Here is an 18341-nt window from a genome sequence, read left to right on the forward strand (position 1 = left end):
GAGACAGTTCTTAGTGGCCTAGAAGGTTGTCCAGATGAGTCCAGATCTCGCTCTGTCCTTTCCCACCCTGGGATTCTTTCAGACTTCCTCACGTCTAGGATTTTTTCAGTCTTTCTCACCTCTAGGATTCTAGGATTCTTTCTTACCTCTAGGATTCTTTCAATCTTTCATCCTCCCCAGTCTGGTGTTCTCTCAATCTCCCCTTCCCACCGTGGTGCCCTTCTTCTCACTCCCCACTCTGGGGTGGTCTCAGGTTCTCCCCACTCTGGGGTGGTTCTCATCACTCCCCACTCTTTGGGTATTCTCATACTCTCCCCACTCTGGGGCTCTTCTTCTCACTTCCCACTCTACAGTGATCTCATGCTTTCCCCCCTCAGGGGCTTGCCCAGTCTCTGTGTACTCCATGGCACTGTCCCTTCTCACTTCCCTGCTCTGAGGTATGCTTCTTCTTTCTCTCTTTCACCCGCCCCCCACTCCAGTTTAGTCACCATGTACTTCGAGTGGTACTCCTCGGGAGGGGTGTGGAGTCTGGTCAGCTCTCCTCTCGCCGCAGAGTTGCGTATGTGACTTTTCAGCCGGGCTTCCTCCCTCGTTCTCTCAGCTTCTTGGGGTTTCTCTGGCCGCCCATTAGCTGCACTGCAGGTCACGACATTGGCGTTCGTTCGTACACACACACACACACACACACACACACACACACACACACACACACCCCCCCTCCCCCACCCCCCCACACCTTCTTTGGCATCTTTGGTGCAGTCAAGCGCCACTGGCCTCCTCTATGATTGGCTGTTCCAACGGCGCTCCTCCAGGGGCTGGTTCACTTGTCACTATTAGTATTCACAGCATATTGGAAAATCCTAGGGTCAGAAGCTAAGTCAGCCATTAGTAAAGGGTGTACATGTTCAGCACAAAATCCAAACCCTAGAAAGGATTTAGTGCCTGTGGATGGGGATAGCGACTTACATCTCTGTTGGAGTCTGTCTTCTAAGGGGGAAGTCACTGCTTGAGTCGGCCCACACTCCAGCTGAAGGCCACAATAGACTCCTCTAGCAACACCAATCCAGAAATCAATGCCTCATCCCAGCAACACCAGGGACAAAATCGGAGACCAACCACTGATGGACTTGGCGATCAGAAGACAACAACTTGTACCATCAATTTTGAACTCCCTATGGGCGGTCCAGCCTGGAGTGTCCCAATTAAGGGCGGAACAGTGAAGGGTAAAGACCAGCCATTGACCAGCCTCTTGACCTATGGGCCTTCGCTTTTTGATTTTTCCCTGCTGTATGTGTGAGTACTCCTCGCTTACTAATTAGTTTGCTGTCTCTCCACTCTGCAGTACTCACCTACAATGCATTTGCTCTTGCTGCTCCTCCTGCATTTCCTACTCACCTGTCCCTATGCTTTCTACAAGTATTCTACAACTTCCTCCTTTCCTATCTCCATCATAAAACTCACATCTTGAAACTGCCACTACTCCATCTCTCTTGCATCTCCTACTTCCAACAAACAAAGCGGACGAGCTAAGCATACCTCCCATAACACCCATCAACCTCACCTCTCTTCCTCTGAGATGCAATTTATCTACTCTTCCTCATCACATCAACTTGCACTCTGGAATGCTCAGTTTGTATGCAACAAAACGTCCTTTATCACCGACTAATTTCATGCCAGCTCTCCTCCCCTGGATCTCTTTTCTATAACTGAAACCGGGATTTCTCCATCTGACACTGCTATCCTGGCATCCCTATATGACTCTAAAAATATGATCCTTCATGCATTCTCCTACTATGACTGGCACAGGTGGGGATGCCAGACACCTACTCTTTTCCCGCTTCAGTGCCTCACAAATCTCCAATATCACATCCTCTCCTACCTTTTCAATTCACTATCTCTACTATTGCTCCTCCTCACTTAGTTCACATCATATCCTTTAATCACCCTGCTGGTCCCACTGGATCATTTGTTGATGAACTTGGGCAATGCCTTGATTCTCTTTCCACTAATCATCTCCTTCTCTCAGGCGACTTTAACCTTCCTTCTCCAACCACTTCTCAGAAATCTGAACTTTGGTCTTTCTGTAGTGACTATGCTCTCAACTATATTCATAAGCTACCTACACACACCCGGGGTAACTCTTTGGATCTCTTATTTATCTCCATCTCTCTCTCAGCCACTAATACCACTGTCACGCCATCCCTACCTGATCATTATATTGTTTCCACCACCATCTCCTTTCCACACTCTAACTTTTCACCACTTGCCTCACCCGTTACTGAGAGGAAATGTAAACCTTCTGCCTTTGCTCCCTTTCTCTTGGAACTACAATTTTCACTCTCCTCCTTCACACCCGAGGGCTCATCCAACAACACTGCCTTCTCCAGCTTCCAATCACTACTATATAATTAATTCTCCTCTCACTTCTCACCGCTAACTTTCATCCCTACGTCTCAGCATTTTCAACCATGGGTCACCGAATTCATACACTGTCTCTGCACAGACATGTGTAGGCTGCTGGGCAAATGGAGGCGTACACACTTGCATGAGGACCTGAAACTCTACCTCTCTGCCCTGAACTCTCTAGAGTCCTCTGTTGATAGAGTGGAAACAGATTTCTACTGCACCCTTTCTGACTCTCATTCTAACCCTCCTCACTAGCTACAGGGCACCCCAAACTCAATGCTCCTAAACCTAGCACTTTCAACTCCACTCTCACAGCTAATGATCTAGCTGAATACATTGCTGCAAAAATGTCCAAAATTAGATACTATCTCGTGACCTACTTCACACTCCGTCCTCCTACATTCTACACTCTGCCTACTCTACAATCATCATCATCTGCCTCGATATCCAACTTTAGTCACATTACTACTGAAGAGCTCCTATCTACCGATGAAGGTTAACCCCTCTTTTACCCCTCTTGTGCCCCATCAGACCCTCTTGCTCCTCAGTTACTCAAGCCTATTGCCCCTTTAGCGGCCTTTCACATTGCTGAACACATCAACCTGTCCTTAGACTCTGCTTGCTTTCCCTCTATTTACAAAACAGCCATGGTCGTCCAACTCGTAAAAAAGCATGGGGCTGCCCCAAATGTACTGGCTAACTTTTGCTCTGTGTCTCTCCTTCGACACTACTACGAAGTGCTTAAAATTGTTGTGTTCAACCGTTTTACACAACCTTTGAGACCACCTGCAAGCAGTTTTCCGCTCCTGTCACTCCACAGAAACTGCTCTCATGAATGTGTCCAACTTCATCTCCTCTGCTAAGCACTCCAACCTATCCTCTAACCTAATTCTCTCCTTGACCTATCCGCTGCCTTTGACACTGCCGACCACTCTGAACTCCTCAATACTCTTTCTTCTTGGGATTCGCAATCAAGCCTTTGTATGGATTTAATCCTACCTGGCACCTCACCAATTCTTGGTCTCCTGGAGCAACAACACATCTCAACTCACTCCTCTTTTTGTTTGTGTTACATAGGGCTAGGTCTTGGGTCATCTCCTCTTTACACTCTACACCTCTGCTCTTGGGGCACTAACCTCCTCCTTTGGTTTCTCATACCAACTCTTTGCAGACAACACCCAAATGTTCTATTTTCCTGAACTCTCCTCGGATCTCTCTATCAAAATTTCCAACTGTCTCTCTGCAATTAAATGTTAAATAGCTTTGCACTCTGATGTTAAATGCAACCAAAACAGAGGTGCTCGTCTTCCCTGCCAAATACTCTCTCTCATCGCTTTGCCTGCCTATCCAGTTCCCACCTGACACTATTGCCCTACTCTTCTTCAGCTAGAACCCTCAGTGTCATCTAGCACCCTTCTCATGCCTTCTCTACTAACATCTCCAAAACTGCAACAGCGCCTCAAATCGACGTCCTAAATATTAGGCAATTCAGACGACACCTTCCTTTTAACACCGCCAAGCATCTCTTAACTCTTGTATTCTAAACTGGACTGCTGTGCCTGCCTTCTCTGTGGTCTCCACAACTATGCTTTCTGTCCTCTCACCAAGATCATTAACTTTGCTACCAGGACTCTTTGAACTCCCTCACTTCACAACTACTTCCTCCTACCGTCACCAGGCTGGATGGCTGACGATGCAAAACAGTACCAGATTAAAACGTCTGCTCCTGGTTCACAAATCTATCCACGGAAAGGCATCACTGCAACTGTCCTCATCTAACCAACTCTACAAGCCTTCTGGTAATTGCTGCTCTGCCTTCTTGACTACCCCTTTGGCTCCTTGTCCTCCCTGTGCTTCCTCTCGCTTCTGCTCTTTCTTTCTTCTTACTCCACTTGCATGTAATTCTCTTCCCCTGGAAATCTGAGAAACAGTCCATACAGATGTGTGCAAAACCAAACTAAAGGCCTACCTTCTTGCTTTCGAGTCACCTTTTTAACCTACCTCTCATCTACCTTCTAGCAAAAAGATTTCCTCACCTCTACCTAGCCTCTGTCCCTCACTTTCTACTGCCTCCATTCTAGCACTTCATCCATCATAGTCACATCCCTAACACAGCTGGCCGTACCGCTGACCTGCACTTAAAAATGTCTAATGTTGGTTGTCCTTAATCTATGTATGTCCACCCATGCATTGTCCCAGGTGACTGTTCCATTTACCCCCCTCCGAACAACCTGGTCAGAATGTCACTCGAACTCACCCCACTGTAAGAAGCTCACTGAATCCTGTGAAATCTGATTTCTCATTTATTGTACATTCTTTTGTGATGAAAAGAACATCATTCATCCTGGCATATTTAATTTTGTTGTTCATTTACAACACGCTTAATACCAGCGAGGGGTTTCTAAGCATGTAGACATAAATAAACTTCCAGAGGGATACCACTCGCATTGTCCCTTAGGGGGTGTTAAGCATAGCGGGCTCACCTCTGTAGTCCGAAAGGGGGTGGCTATCCCTTGAATACAGGAGATTATTTCTCGAAATCACACTATCTACACATAACATAGCATTACAAACTGCACATCCTACTCTCCAAGTTGAACATGTAGGTGCAAAGGTATTCCCTCACCACCAATGAGGTATATGCGGGAGGAAGGACATCTTAAAAGTGTGATTCTGTGAAGTTCCAAATCCGCATTAAAAGAGGAGTAATCTACCAACATAAACAGCCATACAATTCTGAAAGTTGGCATTTTGGAGGTCCTTAAAAAAGTCACTATCTTACTGAGGAACAATGCCTTCAAAACGATTTTCGGTGAAGCATGAAATTCGAGTATTTAACAAGGAGGTGGAAAATAAATAGTCCATAAAACACTTTCTCCAAACGGGTTGGACAAACATTCTTAAAGGGAATTTGGTGGAGAGTTTGTGAACGAACGCAAACTATATTCACCTCACATGTCAGGGACAGAGGTACATCTCGTAGATGGCAAAGATTCACTTACCACTTATAAAGCTCCCAATGCCCCATCTTCAATGGACCTTTTGAAAATGACTGTTTCAGTCTTACTTTATTGCTCATTTATTTTATTTATTGTGTTTTATAATGCACCTTTACACAATGTGTTACAAGGAGCAACAAGACAAGGGGGGGGGCAGGGATGACAAAAACACAGTCCTACTAGGCCTAGTGACATTTGGCTTGTGCAAGTGCAGTAAACAGAAGTGCAGGTGGGAAGGGAGCAGGAGGGTACGGGGGAGTACCAGGAGGTTAGGCAAGTGCCAGGGGAGGAGAGGTGGAGAGAGTCCAGGGAGAAGAGAGTGCAGGGGCAGAAGGTCCACCTTCTAAGTGCAAGAAACAGGGCTGGACATGTTCTGGGAGTGCAAGCCCGGCCAGGATAGGGCAAGGGAAGGGAGTCCAGAAGGGCAAGTGCAGGTTGGGGGTGTGTGGGGGGTTCAGAGCTGACCAAGTGCAGGGGTAGACTGGCAGGGGAGGGCCTAGTGCCCTGTAAGAATATGAAGGAACCAGGCAGCCAGTCAAGAGGAAGAGGGGGACCATTAGGAGGGGAGTTGGAGAGGTAAGGAGGAAGAGAAATAGAGGGTCTTGAGAAGATCTGGAACTTAAGGAGATCCAGCTCTAGTCTGAGAAGGCCACAGAGGCCATTACAGAGGGAGGTAACTGATGAGGAGCGAGATCTACCCCCACTCTCTGCTTGGAGAAGGGTCTGATATTTAGAGAGTTGGAGCTAGAAGACCCAAGGGCCTTAGCAGGGAGGCATTTAGAGGGGGAAAGTTGGATGTAGTGGGGTCCTAGGCCCCAGAAAGCATGTGGATGATGCAGAAGGGTTTGAACTTGATCCTCAGAGCAACCGGGAACCAGTGGAGAGATTTTAGGGCTGGAGAGATGCAGTTCCTTGGCTTGATGCCAAGGATAAGTCTTGCAGTCCTATTCTGGATTAGTTGAAGGGGCGAAGGGAGGAATTAGGCTGGTTGAGGAAGAGTCTGCCTGGAGAGGACAAGAGCTCTCGAGACGTGAGGAAAGGGAGAATGACTCAGAGGAGGTAAAGCTGAAAATGGGCCTGCTTGGCAAGGTCTGTGATGCGAGAAGAGAAGGCCCATGGAGCGCGGCCAGAGTGTAGGAGGGAGGTGGAGTCCCAATGAGAAGGATCTCAGTCTTACTGGCATTAAGGCAGAGATCCTGAGCAGAGCACCATTCCTGAATAGCAGACAGACAGTCGGGATGAGAGAGGAAGAAGAGGAGGAGGAGGAGGAGGAGGATGAGTAGGAGGAGGGAAGCTTGAAGGAGAGCTGCGCATCATCCACATAACAATGGAAGTTAGGATAGAAGGCAGAGATCAAGTGGGCTAGGGGGGCAAGGTAGATGTATAAAAGCCAATAGAGCCCTGAGGGTCACCACAGGTGGAGAGCAAGATGGCGGAGAGAAAAGGATCCAGTTGTACCTGAGAAGGTTGCTCAGAAAGGAAGCAGGGCGGCCAGTCCAGAGCCAGGAACGTGATGCCAAGTGTATCACAAAGCCGATTTATATGGGCAACAAGATTGACTGTATCAAAGGCAGAGGAACAGTCAAGAAGAATGAGAACGGAAGGAGAGTTGGAATCGAGATTAGACAGCAAGTCTTCACGGGTGCTCAGTGTTACGTAGCAATGTTGTGTGCACGCATGCGTGAGCCTCGTTCCGGCTCACACATGCGCTGAGTAAATAAACTAGGGCTGGATGGCAGTTGCCACGGCACCCCATTGCCAGCAGACGTGTCTGGGAGTCATTCCTCGTGTGTTCGTGCTTGCTGTGTGGGGCGGCCTGGGGCACCTCAAAGGCTGTAACACTCAGGAGTGCAGTTTCTGTGCCTCTGGCAGCTCTGAAGCCAGACTGGTGGTTGTGGAGACAACCAACAGATGCAGTGTGGTGGATAAGCTGGGAGATGGCCAGCTTCTCCAAGAGTTCGTCCAGGAAGGGTTAATGGAGAAAGGGTGGTATTTAGCTGGACAGGAAGGGTCAGCAGATGGCTTTTTGAGGAAAGGGTGCACAAGGGCGTACTTGAGGAGTGACAGGAAGGATGTTAGCATGTGGGGACCGTTATTGACCTCTCATCCAACCACAATGTTCAGAGCGCAGTCAATAACTGATTATATTGACTGCATTCTGAACATTTTGACAGACACAGAAAGAAACCACAATGCAATTTAGAGGCAAGATTTATTTCAACCAGAAACTTCCCTTCTGAGAGGACCTTTTTTTGTTGCTGAGCCATCCTATTTAACACACCAGATCGGAATATGCTTTAACTTTTTTTATTATTAAACCGTTAACTTTTACATGACGCCTAATGCATGCACATGTTAAACCTGCTCTAGTTTAACTACGTTTGTAATGAAAATACTTTAACTTCTACAAACAACCTTGCTATTTAACCACTACAAAATAAAAACACATTCAATGTACTGAGTTTGTCTATTTACTTTACTCAATATTAGTACACATGAGGGGGGTGGCGACCTCCCACACAGACGGCTCAGAACAGGGGCTTTAACACATGGTAAAACCCCTTCTACGAGCCTCCTCAGAGCTGGAGGTGGCCATCTTCCCCCGCTGGGTCCGAGAAGTGCATCCAATTCCCTGTAACCCCCCCCCCCCCCGATGTTCCCCTTTTCCACATATTTAGCTTCCTGCAACCCTTACTTGGCACTCCCTTGATCCCTTCTGGCACCGGTAACACTAAGTTTCCTGACACTGCAATGGCCGCCATGGAAAGGGAGGAGAGACTACATGAAGTTCCCTTCTCTCCGAGCCATAGCGGCCATCTTGTTTTCTAGTTTTTTTCAAGTTGAGAAATGGCAAACACGCCGTTACTCCACTTGGAAAAAAATATATATTAGTAACCCAGTACAATGTGCGGGGATACTTACAGCAATTAACCCCTCTTGGAGGATACATTAGCGTGGCAGAAATGCCTTAGGCTGTGTTAAAGCCCTCGGCCCAAGGCATTGGCTGGCTCAGTAATGCCCAGTAATGCCCACACCATCAGGGCTTATTGCCAAATAGCTTTATAGACCGTGGGAGGGGTTGTTATCGCTTGTGATAATGACCATTCCCAACCCTTTCCTCAGTCTATAAGGCTTTATATATCTTAGGAGTGAACTGTTAACTTAACTGATACAGTCCGGGTTCCTGGGCATCAACGAGACTCACACCAGCTCTCATGAGTTATGCCCGCAGGCGTCTTCTTTATTTGCATAACCGGCTTATACTTTTCAGAGGTTTCATGACCCATTTGTACTTTGGGCTCCATTGAACATCTTTGCCCTTGCGTGTCTGTTCGGGCAGAATCGTTCCTATGTGGCATACTCTTACATAAAGCAACCATCTATGACAGCAGAGTTGAGTTTGCACAGTGGTTACATTATGCCAATTCATCAGGTCCTTACCCAACTACTGGAAGTCATTCAGTGTGTCATTTCCAGTGCCAGTCATCTCACTGCGGCATTCGCTTCACATTGTAGCTTGCCGCAGGATGTTCACATTAAAACAAAACGACAGAATGGGGGAGGAGCACGCAGGCACAAAAGCAACACAGTGAAGAGGGGAAAAGGTACACCTCACATGTCATTTACTGCCAATGTTTCAAGCATAGAAGCATTTTGACTTCCCAAAAACATTTGCAAAAACACTGGATTTCAACAGCAACTGATGATGTCACTTCCTCTACCAAAATTCGACCCGAGTCTTTGTTTATTTTACCCGGTTTGAGGCGGCTTTAAGGTTCTAGAGGCAGCAAAAAACAACATTTGAACTCATTTTTTAAAATGCGTGGATTATTTCAACCTTGTGAGTGCCAGAGGGAGCAGAAGCGAGTGTAATTAGGCGAATGGAGCGACATTTACTGCTCCGTGATATATAGCGACCGCTTTTTTACCTGGATTATTCGTTTCACTGGCAGCTACCCAAGTCTTCTCGCGCCGCAGAAGCTGAAAACGTAATAAAGCATTGATTTAGGAGAAGCCGAGTGCATGCAATTTACACATGATCATTTTTCAGCCTCGACGGATCCTCCGATTTGTAATTTAAAAAATAAAACCAACAGGTTCTGACATACATTTCTGTTCGTTAACAACATCCCGGCATACCCGACCATACCCCCCCAACACCTTTAATTAAATATATTCGGCAAAACTAAACGGAAGCACGCTTTGTGAGCTCCAAGGGCGCCTTATTACGAGCTAATGTGCAGCGTGAGGTGAGAGTGGAAAAAACAAAATAATGGCGCGTGAATTCTTGACTATGAAAATGGTGTTTTCCACGTTTTCGCAACATAGTGGTTTCAGCATCACGGGAACATTCGGGGGTGTTTTCTGGATACCTTGTCCCAGGTCAATGCCACAAAGGGCGAAAACATTGCATTAGAGACCAGGTAAGAAAAATAAAATGGGTTCCAATGTATCATTTTGAGAGGTAAATCACACTTGATCACAAATCACACTTAATCCATGCTCTAGGAACTATTGAAGTAAAGTAATACTACCGAGGGAAATGAACGATAACGTTTTTTCCTGTGTCCTCTGCTCTTCCACCCTACCCATGGGCAGGTACGCTGCATACTTTGGATATTTCTATCTCCGGCTCTTACCAGGCTGCCTCTCCACTCTGCAGCAATAGCCGTAGGGGGAGAGGGGATTGCTGGGGAAGGTGGGCATTGCAGCTTAAAGGAACTAGTTGAGGCACTAGGACGACGGCAGGCTTTCCAAACTCACGGGCAGGTAGATGGCTGCAATAGGGCAGGCCAACCAAGCTAGATATATCAGTTAAATGTTTAATAAGCCGTATCTCCTTAAGTTCCAGAAGCTTCTCAAAACCTTCCTTTTCCCTTCTTCCTTCCCTCTCTCCCGTTAACGTCACTGTCTTTTTCGGGCCGTGCCAGGCAGATAGCTCAGGGGCAGTGCGCTTGCCTTGGAAGCAAGAGGACGCAGAGCAACACGGGTTCGATCCCCGGGTGTGCACTTAGAAACCTCTGTGTATAAAGCATGTTATAAATAACCAATTCCAATTTTCTTGACTGGCTGCCTGGTTCCTTCTAAGTCTTCAGGGCACCAGCCCCCCTCCCCTCCACATTCTAGTCTTCCCCTGCACTTGGTCCCACACAAACCCCCTGCGCCCCCAACCTCCACTTGCCCTTCTGGGCCCCTTACCCCACACTTGCCTGGCTGGGCCTGCACCCTTGTAACCCTTCCAGCTCCTTACCTCGCACTTAGCTTGTGGACCTTCCTCCCCTGCACTCTCTGCTTTCCCCTGGCTCTGTCCATTTGGCCTCCCCTGGCCCTAGCTTTTTTTCTCAAGGGCCCCTCCGCTCTGACTGGCACTACCCCGCCTCTACCCCTGCACTTCTCTTACTGCACTTGCACGCTCAGAAGGACACAAGGCTTAGTAGGATCGTTTTTGTTTTGTCCTCTTTTTCCCCCACCCTTTGTCGTGTTGTGCCTCGAAACACTTGTCTATAAGCGCATTGTATATACCCAATCAATCAGTAATGTTGAAGAGCGCGACAGCATGTGCCACTGTCAAACCTGAGCGACAGAAGGAAAAAAGGATCATTTACTTGGAATCCCCAAGTAGAGGTAAAACGAAATGAAGACCAAATAGAGCCCAGTCTCGTTAAAGGCAAATAGAAATGTGCGACAAACTACTCAGACCGGTCTGTAAAATACAACGTACACTCTCCAAATAGAAGTTTTCGCTGGCACAATTCAGGAAACAAAAAGGGCACTTTTTTTGGCATCTATAGATATTGGTAGCAGCAATAAATAATCCACAGAATATGCAAGACATGTATATGGTTTAAACAAGGTCGATTGGCTTGATTACGATGAGCTTGTGATAAGTGCCAATTAAGGGAAGCAATCTTTCTACAACAGAACAGGATATTCGTCTCCGAGACCAATCCCAAAATAACGTGGTCAAGATGCATTAACCGAATACATTTCAAGGGACAAACTCTGGAAACAGTAATCAGCCCAGAATTCCCTAATCTATGTTATGTCACCATGACATGTTACAATATGGTGAGGGAGTGAAAGTTCTTTGTTATTTTTATTGAATACAATGATGTGGTCATTCTGTTCTGGTAAGGAAGGCCTGCTAATCACAGGCCTTTTTCATAAATGCTCCATTCTAAAATTCTAGTACACGTGCGCTTGCTGTAACCAGTCTCTTGACATCTACCGTCCCAGCTCTTCAGTGGCACAGACCAGGTTCACGGGTCACATGTGATTTCCTGACGGCTGCAGAAACACAATGGTTCTGCAGGCACAGGTGTTTTTTAATTTCTGAAACTCTGATCTGGAATGATGCTTCAGAGGCAGCATTGACAAAGCTAGGCTCGCACCACAGTGCCATTTCATGAGTCGCTTGGAAGCGAGTAGCCATGGGATGGGTAGAGTTGGAGGGAGTAAACCGAGAGGGTATGTAGGCCCGGGGAAGGGTCACACAATCTTGATTTCTGTTAGGGTTCTTTTTTCATTTTCCTGTGCTCTCCATTTTGCTGCATGAAAGGTACGCTGTGTGTGTCGTCATAATGGAAAGGGCCCTTGTTATAGCAAGGATTACATGTCTCGCAACAGATTGCTTTGGACCAATCCCATGTTGTATTTTGTCTTTAAAAGGAGAGGGGCACGCCTCACTGTGATTCATGTTTGGCCTATCAAGCTGAGAAGACACTTTTGGGCATATGTTGGGGGTACAGCCCATGCCAAAGTCCTCTCCCATAGATGTGTGGAGAGGGGGAAATGGGTTGATGCAATAATGGGATGCCAAGCAGAGGCAGTACGGACTGCGCCAATAGAAGTGATAAAAACGCAGACAGAATGCCGCGAGGAATGGAAAGAAACTGCAAAATGTTTAACATGGTGGAAGATGAAGCGGGACCACTACCCATAACCAAACTACACGCACCAACATTATGCTTTAGAAATAATGGTTCAGTGAGGCTTGGTAACATCTTGAAGACTACAAATACCAAAATGCAATTCAACAAAAGTATTTTAAAAAATGGCTTGTATGTCTTCTTTCAAGATTTAGACTCGTAACAAAAGATCACGTGAAAAAGGTAACCTGGGTGTTTTGCATCGCTTGACAAAGACATACTTCATATGATGCCAGTGAAATGTGATATTCTACAAACAAACTTATTTGACACTCCACAAAGCGAGCACATGAAAACTAGCAAGATAGTTAGCAACTTTTTGTTAACATGTTTTAATTGTCCTAAAAAAAAGACCATTTGGGCATAAAACATTTTTGTATGTGCTTTCAGAATAAAATACCGTTTGAACGCCTTGTCCAAAACAATGATTTTTAAAATGGGCCAATTACTTATAAAGAGCTTCCACTTTAAGCGAGCGTGATAAGCCCCAACTGGGAGGCGGCACAGGGTTTAATGGGCTGCTGCGGAGGTAGGCGGATACTTGTCTCTAGATGAGTCACATGGGGTGGCTGCTGACATCACGGTCTCGCTAAAACGGGCACAAAAAGCCCTGTGCCTGGAAGCAGAGCAGGCCCCCTTAAAAGCTATTTGAATAACTTCATATACTCGCTGCAGCTGGTGGCTTCTGGGTATCCAGGAGCGCAGGGCCTGGGGTGATGGCATAGACTGCTCATGCCTCGTGCCGGCTTTGCATGGAGGAGCCGGTGAGGACAGCATATAAGGGGGGGGTAATAAAAAATGATATAACATAATATGTACCACTTGATGCCGGATTTCCCTCAATACTAAATGCTGCAGTAAGGTAATACCACTTTAGCATTTTAGGCGAAAGGGCCGAGCCAGCCATGCTGGATTCAAACCTATGACCGCAAGTAGCACAGATCTCTCGCACAATCGTTGAACTCGCTGAGCTATCTTACCTTAAAGCTAAGAGATCCGTAGGACTGCCATACTGTAAGGAACTTCGGCTCCCCCATCTCTGCAGAACAGAGCGACTCTGTAGCAACGCATTCTGAAAATATAATCACACACTGTCTGCTCTCTCCAGCATGATTAAGACAATGCATTCAGGCCCCAGCTATTCAGCTGGGCTGATGAATTGTAAGCAGATCTCTCCAGGGCTATAATCTTGTGATGACAAATACATTAGACAGATTTGCTTGCGCTCCATGGGGTATCATGTGCCACTTAAGTCGACTCTAATTTGCACATTGGCACAAAGTCTTAACATCTGACTGCACACATGCTGCTTAAACTTGTTTTGCAGGTGCACTCTCAACAGTTGCAGTAAATTATACTATAATTATCCAGCTTACAGCAAGAGACGAGGATGGAGTTGAGATCGTCCTATACCGTCAATGACGACAGCGGCTTGAACTCTAGACATGCCAGATTGCGTTATATTCCCGGCACTTCCATTCTGAAATGAGGGTGTTTTATTTGCATTTAGGGTTTTATATACAGCAGGCTTAGCTAGGAAGCAATGGGGGCACGGTTTATGTCATGAGGGTAATATGTGGTATGGAGGGCGATTACAATAATATGTGGCACAGGACGTTCCATGTTATTTCCTTTACTACATTTTTTTTTTACAGCGCACAGACATGGAGGTATTTGTGCGCTGCTAGAAATGTAAAAATAAAGTCCTAAGGCATCTAGGTGCTAGTTACAGTACAGGTGTGATAGCACAGACCACAAAGTGCAGGACCATGCATAAAAGTTGCAACCTGAAGGTAGATTGCGAGTGCTTACTCCGGAAAAGGCCTCACCTCATAGTGCGGGGGGCTAAGTCGGGTGTGCAAGAGAACATGTGGAGCAGCAGTTGCGTACAGTGGCGTAACACAAAATGTGGGGGCCCCCTGTGAGCAATGATGAGGGGGGGCCCCCCCAACTCGGAAACAATTCACGGATCGTACTACACTCTGGGCCAGCCTAGATTATCACACTTGTACAATACACATGAACGTGCTGCTGAAGGGGTATGCAGCACACTATTAGGAGAAAGAATTAAATATGTGTTTTAATGCAATATACAGCACCCAGAGTGTTGGCAATTGTTTTGTAGGGTAACACCAATCCAATACATGCCCACTGAAAACATTTCCCACTGGCTTCACAATGTTGACCGGCGTAGAAATGTAACAACATTAAAGTAAAGCATGGCAGGCCACATTTAGACCTAACTAAATTGGTTGCATCAAAATGCCAGTCGAAGCAATAACACACATCAAGAAGAAAGCACACATTCAAGCCTTCGTCTCTGCGGCCTCTAAAAACAAGGCCAAACTCTTTAAAATGTGCATGGAACTGGTCAATCCTGTTGCGGTCTCTGCCTCTCCTGTTCCCTTCCAGTCTCTCTGTATGGCTCTGGCCTCTCACTTCTCTGCTAAAACTCAGGACTTACTGTCCTCTATATCCTCCTCTTCTCCCTCTTCCTCTCTCGGCTCCCCTTTGGCCATCTCTACTTCTCCTCCTACTTTCTCCCCTTTCTCTCTGACAATACCCGACAAGGTTTCTAGACAAGTCAGATCTATGAAAGTGTCATCCAAACAGGTTCTCCCCTGCTCCTCCAGAACCATCAAGACTTATATTGACACCCTTGCTCCAGCCTTGGCTGATTTCTGTAATCACTCTTTCGCCACTGGAGCGTTCCCCTCTACCCTTAAGCACTCCCTTGTGCACCTACTCCCCAAGAATCAGTCTGCCGATCCTACCTGCCTGGCAAACTATCCCCCATACTCCATCAAACCTTTCCTGGGGAAACTCTTGGAAAAGCTGGCCATCTCCCAGCTTACTCTCCACACCGAATCTGTTGGTCGTCTCCATGACCATCAGTGTGGCTTCAGAGCTGCCAGAGGCACGGAAACTGCTCTCCTGAACACTTGTGAAGATCTGCTCTCTAACCTTAATTCCAGCATTCCTTCTGTCCTAATCCTCCTTGATCTTTCCTCTACTTTCGACACAGTCAACCACACCATCCTGATCAATAGACTACGTGAGAACCTGGGCATCACGGATCACGCCCTGTAGTGGCTGACCTCCTTCCTCTTGGACTGTCCCTCCCAGGTCCAACTTGGTCCCTTTCTCTCTGCCACCTCTCTCTCTACCTGTGGCATTCCCCAGGTCTTTATTCTCTCACCCTGGTTTTTCAACCTCTACTTGGCCCCTTTGGCCCACCTGATCTCTACCTTCTCCTCAAACTTACAGTGTTATGCGGATGACACTCGGCTTTCCTTCAGGCTCCTCTCCTCTGACTGTCTGTCTATCCGTGATTCAGGATCGGTGCGCCTCCAACGATATCTACCTTAATGCCAGTAAGAAGGAGATCCTTCTCATTGGGACCCCTCCCCCTGCTTTCTCTCTCACTCTGGCCACCCACGTTGGGCCCTCTTCCTTAGCCTTCCTGCGAGGTAAAAAACCTTGGTGTCATCTTCGGACTCCACTCTCTATTTCTCTCCTCACATCTCGGATGTCGCCAAGAAATCGCACTACCAGTTGCTCCTCTTTAAAGGGACTCTTCTCTTTCTCACTTTGCCCCCAGAAGCTGACTGTCTCCAGAGCCCTGATTCTCTCTAGGCTGGACTACTGCAACAACCTCTTTCTCAATCTGCCTTCCTTTACTTTCCGCCCTCTGCAACTAATCCAGAACAGGACTGCAAGATTTATCCTTGGCCTCAACCCCAGGTAACGTATCTCTCCAGCCCTGACTTCTCCCCACTGGCTCCAGGTGGCTGCAAGGATCAAGTTCAAGACCCTTTGCGTTATCCACAAGGCTTTCTGGAGTCGGGCCCCACACTATATCCTACACTTTCTTACAAAATACCTTCCTTTTCGAGCCCTTCACCCAGCTACCTCCCACTCTCTAAGGGTTTGACGCTTCTCCAGGCAGAGAGTGAGGGGTAGATCTCTCTCGTCTGCAGGTGCCTTCCTCTGGAATGGCCTCCCTGCCCCTCTCAAACTTGAGCGGACGACCTGAAGTTCCCGGAAGCAGCTCAAAAATTTGTTCTTCTCCTCTGCTTTCTCTCTCTCCCTCCCCTACTGACCTACCTGTCTGCTGTAGCGACTGGTTGCTTGGCTAACCTCAAAGTCTCACTGAGTCCAGGCTCTTTCTTGATCAGTCACCCTTGCACTGCCTCCGGGCCTACCACACACTTAGGGGCTGTAACTGTTACGCTCACCTGGTATCCACAGGGACGCCACCCAGCCGGGTTTCTCGCTGGTATGCTTCTCAGCTTTGCCCTGATGTGGTGTGCGGGGAAGGTTCTGCCTTGTGGTAGAATTAGGCGTGTTCTCCGTCCTGCCTTCTTTGCAGGGACGTGTTGTCTTTCATGGGCGATTGCGGTCCAGTTACTTCACTGACGCCGGCCCGTTTGATATTGTTCAGGTAGGTCTTATTGCTGTTCTTTAGTTTTGTTGCTATCCTGCATGCCTTTCTTTGTTTAAAATGTCTCTTTTTTCTCCCTTGGGTATGCAGAGCTTCAGCGCGGCGAACTGGCTTGGTTGAGCCCCACTGGTAAATGATGGCGCCTTAAGAGCGCTATGATGCGTTAAGTAAGCGCTATGCGCAGCGCTGCAAAGTTTTGCCTTTGCTAACCTGTGTTTTCCTTCCTTGTAGGTCGCAGTGTTCTTCGCGACCAGCCAGGTAAGCCTTTTGAGCAGTTCGTCATTTGTAAATGTCTGTACTGCCTTCTTTAATGTTGCCTTTATCTTCCTCTTTCAGGTCGTTCTGTCCGGGAGGCGTGCAGATTCGAGGAAGCTTTTCTCAGTAGCTGCGAGTGTTTAAAGATGAAGACTGCAGGTAAGATGCTGCTGCTAATGATGTTCCTTTTGTCTCCTTGCAGGTTCTTCTTCTCCGAGGTTTGAGGGAATAGCTCGACATGGTGAGCGTCATGTTGCAAGCTGCAAAGTAACGCGAAGCGTGTTGTCTTGCTCGGGTGTGGTTTAAATAGCCCCAACAAAATAGCCCAGGTAAAGTAGTGCCTAGGCTACCACACCCAAAACACTAGACCGCATAGCTTAGTTCTTAGGAACCAAGCTATGTGGATGCCTCCATGTTGGCTGACAATACAATAAAGTAGTTCCCAAGCACATTGTTTTTCATGGTGTATGAGCGTGGCACCAAAGGCGCTAGGACTGGCCCCATGAGGGCTTTTGAAGAGGATGGCAGGCTCTAGAGGCCCGAGTCCTGACTCCATCTGGCCAATGGATTTGCCAGAGGGGGTTTTGGGCGAGGGTCGTGACAGTAACTGTAACTCTACAGTCCCTTGTTCTCCTTGCACTACCCAGAGCCATGCTGCCCTGGCTGCACTTACTCAGAGCATTACTGCCCTGTTTTCCCCCCTCTTCCTTGCACTCCCCTGCTCCCTTTCCCCTTGCATTTCTCATTCTCACACTTGCACGATCTGAATGACACAAGATCTAGTAAGATCATTTGTCTTGTCCTCTCTCCATCTTCCTTCCCTTGTCTTGTCGTGCCTAGAAGCACTTGTGTACAGGCGTGTTATAAATTACTTATATCATATTATCACAGATGCCCAGAAAAATATATAATGCCGCATTAAGAAATGGCTAGACTGGCAGCCCCCAAATGCCAGTCTAGCCAGGTAATTACACTTAGCAGGACTGCTTTATCAGAAATGGGCAGTTAAAAAAAAGTAATACCAAACTGAGGAATGACTAGACTGGCCACACCAAAATGCCTCTTAGCCACTAATGCCACATATCAATACTAGACATGGACAACCATTATGATTTATCGCACAATTCCGCGCCCCACACATCCCCTCTCCCTCCCTACGCCAACCTCCAAAGGGAGCTCCTTGGGCCAGAACTACCTTCACATCCCTCTTCCTTGTCCCTTACATATGAGGCTCCTTGCCTTAAAGGTAAGTAATGGGATGAGAGAGTGGGACTATGAGTAATGAAGATTACATGTAGCTAAGTAAGG

General features: G+C 47.2%; 1 protein-coding gene across 13 annotated transcripts in view; it reads right to left on the minus strand.

The window, feature by feature from the left end:
• Nucleotides 1–18341, minus strand: part of PAG1 (phosphoprotein membrane anchor with glycosphingolipid microdomains 1) — an 846294-nt gene that overhangs the window by 260525 nt on the left and 567428 nt on the right. For 10 of the 13 annotated variants that reach the window (XM_069621265.1, XM_069621260.1, XM_069621255.1 and 7 more), the window contains one exon: nt 9335–9386. The exons of the other annotated variants lie outside the window; for them this stretch is intronic. The gene's annotated coding sequence lies outside the window, so the exon portion shown is untranslated. The remainder of the gene's footprint in view (nt 1–9334; nt 9387–18341) is intronic. 13 annotated transcript variants of the gene reach the window in all.

Source organism: Ambystoma mexicanum, chromosome 5q (genome assembly GCF_040938575.1).
Source record: "Ambystoma mexicanum isolate Mex_15411 chromosome 5q, UKY_AmexF1_1, whole genome shotgun sequence".
Lineage (NCBI taxonomy): Eukaryota > Metazoa > Chordata > Amphibia > Caudata > Ambystomatidae > Ambystoma > Ambystoma mexicanum.